This window comes from Rousettus aegyptiacus, unplaced genomic scaffold (assembly GCF_014176215.1).
Source record: "Rousettus aegyptiacus isolate mRouAeg1 unplaced genomic scaffold, mRouAeg1.p scaffold_m13_p_14, whole genome shotgun sequence".
In the NCBI taxonomy this organism is placed as follows: domain Eukaryota; kingdom Metazoa; phylum Chordata; class Mammalia; order Chiroptera; family Pteropodidae; genus Rousettus; species Rousettus aegyptiacus.
Genome location: NW_023416289.1, coordinates 53,237,653 through 53,250,795, shown reverse-complemented (window position 1 = coordinate 53,250,795; position 13,143 = coordinate 53,237,653). Strand labels below are relative to the sequence as shown.

The following is a 13,143-nucleotide window of genomic DNA, read 5'->3' as shown; positions in this document are numbered from 1 at the left end:
GGAAAATAAGCTTCTATGCCTAAAAGGGCCACGGAGAAGTCTGACCTCTGAGATTAGTGGGGTTCGGTGAAGACAACAGGGCAGAGCAAAGGTGCAAAGCGGTTCGTTTAAACAGAGCAGGAACTCTCCAGAGGGGAAAAGAGAAAGTTTTGAGGAGGGGGGTCAAGCAGAAACTTAAGTCTGAGGAATGGATCCGAGTTACTGCATGAGACTGTTTACTATCCCTTAACCAGAAGCACGCGAGAGGAAAATCCATGGATACTTCCCACAAAAAGAATACAATCTAATTGAGAAACCTGCGTTAGCCAATGTAGCTATCCCAACCCTCAAAATAAATATTATATTCATTATATATCTATATATGTCCATACAGCAGTGATACGTATACTTTTAAAATTGTTGCTACTCTGTATATATCGGAGTTAGATCTTATCTTTCCACCTAGATTGTGAGCTACTAAAAAATGCCCTATGTTGTGTGACAGGTTATGAGCATGGCTTGATGTCAGACTTAGATGGGTCAAAACAAATTAAATTCGCCACCCTCCCCCCTTGTTCTCATTTGCTGAAAAGAAAATTAATATGTTTTCTTATCTTAGATGTCTACAAATCTGACAGTGTGACCAGCATGTTGATAAATGAAGCCGAGGACAGCCTGGACGTAGCTTAGAAGTCACCCATGTCGCTCGTGTGACTCCGGGAACTCTAGTTCCTAATCACAGACTGGGGTGACCTCTGAAGCTGCTACTGCCATGCCATAGTTCCTGTTGGCCTGTGATGTTTCAAATGCTGGCCTTTGCTCACCCCATCTCTACTGCACCGTGCTAGCCCTTGGGAACCTGAAGATGCTGCCAAGCCAAGCTATGGGATGAATTCAAGAAAGGTTTGTCTTTCATTTCCAATAGAGCTCAGAAACCAGACATGGAGACCTGGTCAGCCTGAGAAGTTTCCCTTAGTAATAGTTAACCTAGAACCGCTTAAATTCAGCTCCAGAATACGCAGTTCATTCTAAAGGGAAGCCCAGTGTCGCAGAAGTGACTTCCTCCTTGGCACTGCAGTTTATTGGTTAAAATTGTGAAAGGCAATTGGGGGGCGTGCCCCCTAGAGAAGGTGAAAATGGTCAAGCTGAGCAGATTTACCCCTGACAGGTGGCAGGTCTCTCCTGACCATGGCCCCACCAGACCATGATGTTAGTATAGACAGCTCTCAGCTTGACGTCCACCACTCTGTCCCCAGCTTCTAGGCTGAGCGATGCTTCCAAGCTTACTAAGAAAAGAGACTGACTTGAGGAACAGCTTCTCTCTCATCCCACTGAAACCTCTAACTTTACAAGGTAAACCTATTCCTCTCGTTTTTATCTTCGGTGCATCTCGCTGGCAAGAGTGGTGTCAGACTTTTAAGTGTATCCCTGGAGCCCTAAAGAATGTATTCTTTTTCAACTCACCAGATAGCTATACAGGCTGAATCTAAAATTGGCTGCTGTGATTTATGCACTTTGCGTTTGGCATCAAAGCATGTGACCACGGGGTCCTTTGCTTTTGCTACGACTACTGCATCGTGTGGAATTTTTACTTCCTGTTTGTGCTTAGGCGATGCACCATATGGCACCAACATATTGGGGGGAGAGTCTGAGCAAGCTTTTCCAAATGCGGTTTATTATTCATCACATTTCCCCAAAATTATGCAAATGATGCCATTCATTTCCCTACCTAATCCTCTCTCTGGAGATGCTCCAAGGTTTAAAATGAAAGAACGTCTTCTTTTTACACACGTGCAATCTGCATTCATCGCTTCTGACCGCAGTGAGAGACCACAGCGGTGAGCGCGTTCACCAGCCCGAGCTGGGTGCAGCGCCCTGAAGAGACATCACGTCGACATCGTCTTTGTTGTGGAATCAAAATGCAGGCAAATCATGAAGTTTCCCAGCTGTACTTTAAGTGAATTTATGGCAGGTGAAGGAAAAAGGAACATCAGAAGTGAGGAAGGGGGTGGGAAACCACCCATCGAACGTGTCTGGCGATATTAATACTGATCGTGCCATTTAGTGGCTTCCTGTGGAACACAGGTCAAGTTCTTGAGAATGACAGTGAGACTTTGGACAAACTGGCCTGCCTTTCCTCCGAACCTGCTCATAGTTCCTACAGTGGTCTGACTTACCCCTTTCTGCAAATCCTGGCTCCCCACACCTACCTCTGCTCTTGCTTCCAAGGTCCTCTCTACTCATCGTTCACAACGTGACTCACATGTCACCAGCTCCAAGGATTCGTCTTCCTTCCCCCGTTGGAAATTAGCCTCCTCTTCCCTGTAATGTCATGTACCACGTTCGACCTCTGCCTTAGACTTTCCTAGACAGACCCTGTAATTTACACGCATGTCTTACTTTCCCACGGCTTATATCTATGAATTTGGGGGAAAGAAAAATCGTGGCTTGATGTAAGTAAAAACAAAAAAAAATGAACTACTACTTAGCACGGGAATGTAGCACACGCACATTTTAAAAATTCATGGGCATACTAATGAATAAATGAACATCCAGTCTGATAAACTGCAAACTTCAAGAAGAAAGAGGTTATGTCTTCGAAGTATAGATGGTATTTTCCAAACTTTATCCACATAAAAAACCCTAACAAGGCAGCTTTTTCATGACAGAGCTTAACGAATGTAAGGCTGGGGGCCTGGAATGATTATTAACGCACGGCTGTGAGGGGTCAGGTGTGACAGGCGGTTATGACAGACCTCAGATTTCATGGCTCTGAGGTTCAAGAACAGTGAAAGTTATCTAGCTCTCCTAAAAAAGAAAATTATCTGACTGGGGTAGACCGAAGATGAAATTATTCTCTACTAAGACACCCAAATTTTAAATTCAATACATTGTATTTTATGAAATACGGAATTAGTCTCCCAAGAAAATGAGTGGCAGAGGTTTAAAAAAAAACATCAGCAGCAATGCATTTCATTTAAGCTCTTCATAAATAAAAGAACTGATTCCAATACGGCGAGAAAAACGGAACGTTTTGTAGTTCATAAGCTAAATTCGGGCTGTTTGCTTGCAATTTCTTTTAATCTCTGCCAGCGAATGGGAAGCGTCACGATCTGTAGGTAAAGAAATTACACTGAAGTGGCAGATCAATTTCCCACACAAGGGGCCATGCTTTTAGCTGGATCTGCTCAACAGCCAGTATGAAGACAGGGACGGTGTCCTGGCAGAAGCCACAGTAAAAGCAGCATGATGGGTCATAAGGAAAAAGAAGGGTCTTAAGGAACACCCCTGGGAGGAGCGCCTCGTCACTGAACACCCCTCCTCCGCGGACGCCACTCCCGGCAGCTTGGAACTCAGTCCCGGCGCCCATCAAAACCCCATTCTACTCAGCGCTTAAGCATCTCCTGGGAGTGATTTTTTCCGACAACGATGGCACACTTCATCCTACAAGGCACTGTGCAACGACTGTTGCTATTTTCTAGTCCTTGGCACCACAGTGCACCCCCAATGACCTCTCTGACGGTCATGAAAAAGCAGCATTTATCAGACATCGGGCTGTTTCTTTGACTCTTCACCTTGCCCAGGGTCTCTCTCCGGACCTTCGTGACTGGGGAGAGGGGCTGGTCGGTCGCATTGGCTCTTGGTTGAAGCAGCATTAGAAGTCTCTGGTCTGGAAAACCTGGGCATTGCCTTTCTCCTCTCCATGCTTGGCTTCCTCGAGTGACGGCTCTGAGTCCCTCTAGCTCGCTCTGTAAAAATCAGCGATGTGTCCTCAGCCCACCTTCCAGGAGTTCTGGGTGACTCAGGGGAACACAATTGTGTGCTTACTCTCCAAGCGAAGTGTTTGAGAGTAAAGGAAGATAACGATTTAAAAAAATGCTAGGATTTCGTGGTTCCTTTGTTTCTTTTCACTGCACACTTATAATTTCTGAAACACATACAGGAAGAAAAAAAAAGTGTGCATTGCAATGAATGGATCCTGAGAGAATCTGGCTCCGTTGCTATGGCAAGTTCCATCAGCACAAGGTGACGGATGCCTTGGCTCTGTTCGACTCCTTCCTGAGTGAGGGCTGAGTCAAGGGTTATTTTTCTCTGGTCATTAAGGTGACCGATGCTTCAAAGACCATTTAATCAATGTGTTGCCTCAACGCTGGCCTAGAATTAAATCGCAAACCTGCAAGCAAATGCCTCCAAAAGGGCCACTCTAACCTCTGCAAATTATTATTCCTTCAGCGCAGGAACGTCTTAATCACTTCTCGAACTTAGGTCATTCTCGTATCTCTGTCCAATACCACCTGTAATACGAATTACTTAAAATATGTCTTTGTATCTATCCTAAGCAGTACTATCCACAAAGTAAGGTTCCATGTGCTAGTTACAATTTCATGCATAACGAAACAAGTACTTGGCTATAAAAACGAAAAGTGCTAGTGCTACTTGAAATGATCTCACACAACACTGCAGTCCGAGGAATATCGTTTGCTTATATGACTGAACACAAAGGACTTGAAGAGCAGGATAGGTGTCAGCATGACATTCCTGTGAATCCTATAGTTCCTAAGGCACATTTTATAGAGCACACGATGCTTTACAAACATAGGTCCAATAAATAAGTAAATGCATAATCATTCAACTCTTCTGCGCGATCCACTCTTTCTTTCTGCCTATTCTAGAAGATACAAGGTTCAGGTTGATCACTATCAAATGCTTGTTCATCTCTTTTTCTAAGATGTGTTTACACGAATCATTAGTAGCTTTTGACTCAGGCATTTAAAGCAGCAGATACCAATCTGAGTGGGGAAATGTGAAGAGACACAAAGTCCTGTTTACTTATTAATATGTTCACCTTAAGGAAAATTAAAAAAATAAAGGAAAGAGCACAGATCTGGGCATTCAGAGACTCTGCTTAAGGGTACAGCTATGTGTGTGAATGAGGTTATTAAACTAAATGTAATCTCTAAGGTCTTGTCTTTTTTATTTTCATTTTCAGGTCTACAATTAATCCATCCTAAACATCTAATGCAAAGGACTATTTCAGTCCGGTCCCATAAGCCTCCTCAAAGGTGATTCACAGGTGCCACACGAAATGAATTCCCATTTCCTTTTCTGGATACATGTAACATTAATATTATATTTGGAAAATGTACATTCCCATAATCACACAATGAATAAATAATTTTCTACCAAAGAACAATCGCAGGTACAACTCTGAGGAAAACAGCAGCCCTCAGCCATCCCCTGGGCAGATAGTGAGGGTTTGTGCAAGAGAACAAGAGGTTTTGTTTCTGAACGCCCCCAAGAAGGAGAAGCAACCCCAGGATGCATTCCTGCTCCTGCCAAAGGAATCCCCCCAGCTGGCAAGTGAGCAAAAACAGTTCTAGGAACAGCAAACTTCAGGGAGGCTCGCGCATTTTCAGAACATGTCCCATTTGTTAGCTTTTAATTTCATCCTATGTGCCTACTGCAGACTTTTGAGTTATTTTTACAGCCAAATCTTTCTTCTCTTCTTTCTACTCCTTAAAAGTCTAGACAATTTCCTCTAGAAAACGGGTAACTATTAATCTCTGTATTTTGTTTTCCTACCCAACGTCGTTCTAATCATCTGTCCTCAACTCAACGCACTGGTTTCCTCATTGGTTCACGAAGGTGAACGGGACAATCTTCTGAGGCTCTTTGACTCGGACACTTTCACTGTGGACAGCGAGGTCCACCCAGCATCCTTAAACTCCTGGAGTTTTCAGGACGGAGTTGCACTCCTGCGTTAGCAAGTGCAAGAGGGCATTCTTTTGAGTCGGTTATTATTTTTCCCCCTATGCATGATAATTAGAAAAATATATATATAAGTAATATACAAAGAGAGATAATTAGGAAAAAATCTGGCAATCAAAGCTACTCAACAACAAACCAATCCATGAGATACCAAATGGATGTAATTCTTCTATGAAAAGATCTTTGCCCTTTTTTTCAATTTTTGCAGGGGCAGAGGGTTAAATTTAAACATAGTTGTGATTATTCTGTATATTTTTTTGGTATTCTGCATTTCCTATAATTATATAATGGATTATAATATTATGTGCTATTTCCATACATTTTAACAGTCACATAATAGTTCATTGGATAATGAATCACGTTGAAACTAACATTATTCATTTCTACTCTTAGCTAGTTTTCAACTTTTTACAGTAATAAATTATATTGCAAAAAATAAATCTTTTCTTGCAGATCTGAATTTTAATTCTTGTTTTTGTCTTTTCTTTTTTCCTATTTTTTTTTTTCCATTAGGATTTTTCGGAAGTAGAATTATTAGGTCAGTAGATCTGATCATTTTTACATCTCTTCATAAATGTTTCTAAATGTCCTTCTATATAAGCTCATGTAAATTAATCCTCTCATAGTTATAACTCCTTTTCCCCCCTTTCACAGGGTATTGTCATTTAAAAGGTACATATAAATATTTAAGTTCTGTTAATTTGAAAGGAGAAAATAACATAGAAACTTACTTTTAATTTGTACTTTTTGTTTATAAATTGAATTTTTGCATATGATGCATACTAACCTGTTGCATTTTCCTCCTTTCTAGATTAACTGATACTATATTTTGTCTATTTATTTTTAGGATATCTAATTTTTGTAACAATTCATATACTCTCTTTAGATGTATTCGTTCTTTCTGCAATATACTTTGAATACTTTCCCCAGTTTATTTTTTGCTCTTTAATTTAGACTTATTTGCTTTATATCTTTATAGTCCTATTTGTGAATTCTTTCATTGCTTGAAACCTAAAAAGTCTCCTCCAGAGAGCTGATTAACATTAATTCCTATTTTCTCTATTTTTTCTAAAATTCGATTATTTAAATTTCTCACTTTCCAACAGACAAAATTTGGACTGGAATATCTAAAACTGTTCTGGAAGAGACTGACCTCTCCAGCTCCTGTTAGAAGGTTTAAGCATCAGGTGGTCTCAGGTACTGTGGCAGCTGTTGAGTTGTTAAACCTGGACATTTTAAACATCGATACACAAACTGCTACAGACTAACTTTCATGATTTAAAGTGCTGCGCCATGCCATGTGAGAGGGAGAAGAGGAAGGATAACGTAAGAACTTTGCCTGGTGCAGTCAAGCGCACGTCTTGCACGCGATGCCTTCTCTGCACAGTGACGGCAGAAGTGACATGGCTGTCCCTACCCTGGACAGATGTAGGAGACAGCCGTGAAACACCAGGTAATAGGTCTTTGCTACAAGTATCTCACATAAAAAAGGCTGTAAGTCCTGGCTTTTATGCCATAAGAAGACAAGTTTACTCTGTATCGTGTTATATAACAGAGCCAAATCAATTTTACTTTCAGGTGCTTTATAATGGTGCTTTTCTCTAATTGGACCAGTCATACTTAGCCCAATAATCCATCTTCTGAATGGTCAGTTTGAATAACAGCAGAATCGATTCCATCATTCACGGGTGATAGAGGGGAATTGTTTAGAATTCATTTAACAGACTTCCGCTGAGCACTTTCTTTGTGTGAGACCCTTTTCTAGGAATTAAGGATCCAAAATATAAGTGGCACATTGACCCTGCTCCCGAGGACAGTGATCCTTGAACTTGGTGGATGGCGTTTTAGAGTATGTATTCCTGGGCTCCACCTCAGATCCCCTAAAGCAAGGTGGAGCCTGATATTATTTGTCTTTCAAATTCCCCAAGATGATTTTGATAATTCACCAGAATGAAGAAGCACTCTTAGAGCTCAGAGAGGATTGAGTTGCTATTCCTCCAACTCTTAAAAGGTAAGAGGAAAAAGAACAAACAAAACAACTTCGATTTATTGGGTCATTGATCTAAAGCTATGGACTTTACATATGGAATCTCACAAGCCTCATAATATATCTGACAATCAATCAACGTTGTCCCCATCTTACAGATGAAAAACACTGATCTTAAGAAAGCTTCGGGAATCTGCCCCAGGTAACACACCTGTAGTCAGGGGGTCTGTGAGTCTCACAGCTCTCTGACATTAAAGTGGCCCACATGGAGTCACTGGGTCAGCCATTCTCAAGAATTAAATCAGAAAGCTGAAGGATTATGGTCAAGATTTATAATCGCAGAACCAGCTCAAAACGGCCTTATCCTGTTTCTAACAAGATACTGAGTTGTTTTTCAGAGATAACACGAAACCACAAGCCTTGCAGCTGAAATATGCTCATAGGAGAGAATTTTGACCTCCAATCACAGCCGGAAGCAAAGTCCTGGCCCCCATAGAACCAAAGACAAGAACACGCCTGGATGCTGAACACCAGAACCCTTTCGGAAGCGAAGGGTCCGCTGTCCAGGAAGAGCTGGTGCTGAAGCCCCGTACCAGGTCTTACTATAAATGGCCAAGTTTTAAAACCCTCCCAAACAAAACGTTCCCTGTCAGCTCTTCCACGTTCCCATGAAGCCCCAGAAGTCTCACCCCGAGCGGTGGGTGGCAGAGACAGATCTGAGCCCTGCCTCCCGCGTCCTCAACAGTGGACTTCACAATGAAGCATTCTCTTTTCTCGCAAGCTGTTACCATAGTCGTGAGCGGGCAAACATGCCACACGTGAGGGCGTGGCAACTGGGAGGACCGCCCTGAGTGTGCGTCCCCTGACCCTGCGGCTGAGGTTTCCAGTGTTGTTTCTGTTGGTGTTTTACACGCTCACGATGTGTCTCTAGGCTGAGCTCAATCTTATCTTCCCAAGCACATTCTACGCTGGAGGCTATATTTGCTTACTTGATTGGCCTGACAGCTGGTGACTTTGGGATATGCAGGGACCAAGGAAGAACCAACCTTTTTTTTTTTTTTTTTAAATCTATGCCTATCTCCAAGAGAAAAGAATGCCTCATTCCCCTCAATGACAATAAAACAACACACAGTCGCAGAACCATCTCTCCCCATCGGCAGCACAGAGCCCCGTGACTTATGCCCACTGAAAAGAGAACCATCCCCATGCTTTCAAAAGACGAAGGATGTGGAACCATACGGCCACCCAATGGGCACATTTTTGACTTTGCATAAAAAGTGTCTCCCAACCAGACTGATCCTTAGCACGTACATAACCTGCTTTTCTTGCAAACTGTTTGCGATGCCAGAGTAGGCAGGGGACAGAAAAGCCGAGTATTAACGGATCGACTTCATGCTCCACATGAAACACGGAAGTTCTGAGAGCTTTAAGTACCATCACAGTCATCGGCGAATTTTACTGAGCGGTGGTTACGTGTTAAGATGCCCAGCTAGCTGTGGTGGGAGATGCAGAAACAAATATCCCTGATCTCCAAGAACTGACACCGGTGTTGGAAAAACATCTTTGTTTTATAAGAATGGATTCAAACAAATAGAAAAATAAGATTTGTACCATGAATTATAGCACCAAGAAGGAAAACTAGTCACTTCAATAGATGCAGAAGAAATATTTGCTGACATAAAATTCTCGTGTGTTATTTAGAAATTTACACCTAAATTTCTTAGCAAATTAGAGTTGGAATGAAATGTACTTAAATTTACGAAGAACATCAATCAAAAAGAACAAAAGGTACATATTAAACAATGAAAATGTGTGACTTACCTCACACGCAGCAGGATGAAGCGAGGCTCTCTGTGTTCACCTTCAGTATTCAATGATGTACTGGAGTTCCTAGATGCTAAAAAAGACCAAAAAATAGTTAGAGAGGAAAAGAGAACAAACACATGGTTATTCTTTGCAGACAACAAAATTATATACATAAGAAAATCCACAGAAAAACATTAGCAATAGTTCTTTTAAAATTACTAAATGCAACATCAATGCAGAAATGTCAGTAATATTGAATATACCCAATTATCAATTAGATATCAGAAAAGAAAAAAAAATGGCCCGCTTTTAGTAGAATAAAAATTACATGGCACTTTAAACCTAGTGAAGATGTACAAGAAATTTTGGGTTAAAATTTATTTAACGCATATACCTGTCTCTGCTTTTTTAAAAAAAATCTCAATAAAATTCCAGAAAAGAAATTTTTTCCAGGAAAGAATTTTAAAAGTATTAAATCCATTAAAAAATGGTAGAGGGAATAATTTTTTAAAAAGATATTTCTATGTCCAAATGACAACATTCAAATACTGAGCCACTGTTTCTCGAAATTGAATAGTATTCCATATTTTTTAAAAAAAATTGTCAGATGTCTCAGCATTGACATAAAATACTATGGTATGCTGTAATACATACGTTACTTAATATGTGCAAATCTCGATTATGCACAAGTCCCCACACTTACAAAACTGTAAAACCAAATCAAATTTAGCAATTAAATCCAGACAAATCTACAAAAACCAGTAATATTTAAATCAACAATACTAATTCAATGAGATGGATGGTATCACTTTAAAGCTTGTAATAAAGTAGTAATAATTACATTAGCTAAATTTTTATTTTCTATGTAAATACAGTACTGAGGGCCACCGTATAAGCTCTTCTGAGGCTTCCGGCCATTTGCCCAAATTTTTCCTATAGGAAAACCATCCTCACAGAATCCTCTAAACTATTCAGCTTCTCCTTGACATGAAGCTGTTACTTAAACGTTTAGTTCATCTCCTCTCCCATATTCTTAGGGGACTCCTGGGGCCAATGGTATTCCAAGCTCACATGCCAATTTGCTTGGACACTGAAATGATGAGCTAGTTATCTGCTGGTCATCCAGAGAATCCAGCCCATGTTTTAACTAAATTTTTAGGTAATCTTTAAGGATGCCTGAAGTATTTGACAAAGAAGCAAAAAAAAAAAAAAAAAAAAAAAGCCGGAATCGGACCACCCACTGGGTGCCAGTTCTATAAGATCATTCCCTTTCTCTCTCTTCTCCTCCTTTCCTAAGATCACAGGAGCAGGAACTAGCAGAGAAAATAATGGAGAAAATCTCCGAGGTGCTACTCATGACCTCGCTTTTGGGCTGCAAATCCCTTGGGCCAAAATCTGGCAGATATCAGAGGAAAGGGTGATGACAAACATTTAATGAGAATATGAGGCTGAGGTTTAAAAACTATGAACTTTGATGAGACTGGACTTTTTAACGATGGCAGAGGATAGATGCCTATGGACTCTGCCATCATTAAGAGCAGATTCAATATGAGGACAGCGAGTAGGGAAAAAAAGAACCACCTCAGATTGTGATCTCACCGTATTTAGACTTCAGTGAGTTGCTGCCTCAAGAAATGAAATAGAAAAACTATTAAATTATATCCTACGGAGCTGTGGATCAATGAGTTTGGGCATCGGCAGAGCCAGATTTGACTACTGTCTCAGTCCTCATTAGTTGGTTATCCCTGGACAAATCGTATTAATTGTTCCGCGTGATAATTTTTCATCTGTAAAATTGGAATAATATTACCGACCTCGCCAAGCCATTCATGGGGTGATATAAACATAATTGACAGGAAACCTGGCAAATACGTTTGTTCTTTCTCTCCATATGCCCTTATTTTTTTTTCTTAATCCATATATATAGTATTTCTGAATATGTAAGATGTTGCAATCAGTTGACACATAATTTTGTGTGTTGCTAATGCACTTCATGGTTTAGAGCTTTTCATGTTGAAATTGCTGCATATTACCATTTTAATACCTTCACAGGAGCCATCATTCATGACAGTTTACTTAGTTCCCTTCCTTGGGAAATTTGGGTTATTGCCAAGCCCCTCCCTCCCAACATAAACTGTGATGTCGCTAACATTAAAAAGAAATCACTCTAACAGGTTAGGTTCCCCAACCTTAAGGACAAAACGCTGGGAACAAGCGTTATTCCCATGACAGACCACCTTTCAAATGGAATTATTTCTTCTATCAATTAATATTGTCATTGGAATATCTTTAAAGTGCCAATATTTCTAGAATACCTGGACTTCTATTTAAAGAAAAAAAAGAAGCTTCCTCTTGACTTATGTGTCTCCCATTCTCTTCGAGAGACCCCTGACTTATTTCATGTAGCCTGCTTAAGGGGAAACTCCCCTTTAGTTCATACTGGGATACCTCGAGACCCATCCCAATTTAGATTTAGGCTTAAACAGTCTATGATAATTTCACTCCAGAGTGTAACAGAACACACTGAGTTCCGTTAGCCCTTTGTTAAACCTACATCTCAGCTTTCTCCCACGTAACAGGCTAGAATAAAGTTTCTTTATCTTTCCCAAGACTGTACTATAGAAATCTCTTCCTCCTATCAGCCATCTGCTTTAATGCTGTCTTTTGTCCCAAACCTCAGTCTCTCAGGTTCTAATTATTAGCAACTCTGCCCATTCAGGTAGCTGAAGGTCCTTTGAGTAATCCACACACTACCATATGCACCACAAAAGCAGATCAGGAGAACCCACTTTTCTTTTCCTAAGCGTGTGCCCAGACCTCCACAGGCATGTGGCTGTCCAGATCCCAAGAACGTGCCAGGGCTTCCGGAAGCCTCTATGGACATCTCATGCTCCAGCTTTTCCTTTTCGGCTTTTAAGTTAACTGTTTGCCCCAATCTTTACCCACAATCTCAGGCGACCACGGCGTTAAACCTTTGAATCTGATTATTTTTGATAAACGTGCCAGAGAAATGCTGTTTGCTCGAATAAGTTCTGAGTCAGGTCAAATAAAGCCGCCTTGAGAATGAGCACCTTGCACGGAAGGCGCGAACGGGTGGCGTGAAGGCGGCTCTCTGGGAGCTGGGCCTTGAAGGCCCTGGTCTGTTGTGTCCAGTGGCCGCCAGGCATCGGGTCTGCGCTATCACGGACCCTCGATTGTCAAGGCCACTGCGGAGCTGGAGGACGGGAAGGGGACAAGTGAAGCCACAACCTCTGATCTTCTTGTGGACATTTGGCCGTTTTTCTCGAATAAAGACGCCCTGATTGCTTCCAGCCTTCGGTTAATTATCAAAGTTCTGAAAATTCTGTCACTTTCTGCGGGTGTTCTCATTGTTTTAATAAAAAGAGGATTACCGAGGGTTGTGACTCTGCTAATGTCATCTCCTCTAGGAGCTTCTTACATTTTTCCTAGACTGCCGCTTGTGCCCAAACCACGGGGCACAGGGATGGCCAATTAACCCTTCTGAGCTGGGACCACCACGTGACCATTTTAAAAAACCTACCCTGGATCTAGTGTACACAGCAGCCTGAAGCCATTTTTGTAGTGCCTTCTCCCTAATCTTG

The 13,143-nt window shown here is 41.2% G+C and overlaps 1 long non-coding RNA gene across 5 annotated transcripts in view; it reads right to left on the bottom strand.

The window, feature by feature from the left end:
• LOC107514185 overlaps positions 1–13,143 on the bottom strand; it is a 299,773-nt gene that overhangs the window by 150,575 nt on the left and 136,055 nt on the right. For all 5 annotated transcript variants that reach the window (XR_004954341.1, XR_001597717.2, XR_004954342.1 and 2 more), the window contains exon 2: positions 9,557–9,632. This is a non-coding gene — a long non-coding RNA (uncharacterized LOC107514185). The remainder of the gene's footprint in view (positions 1–9,556; positions 9,633–13,143) is intronic.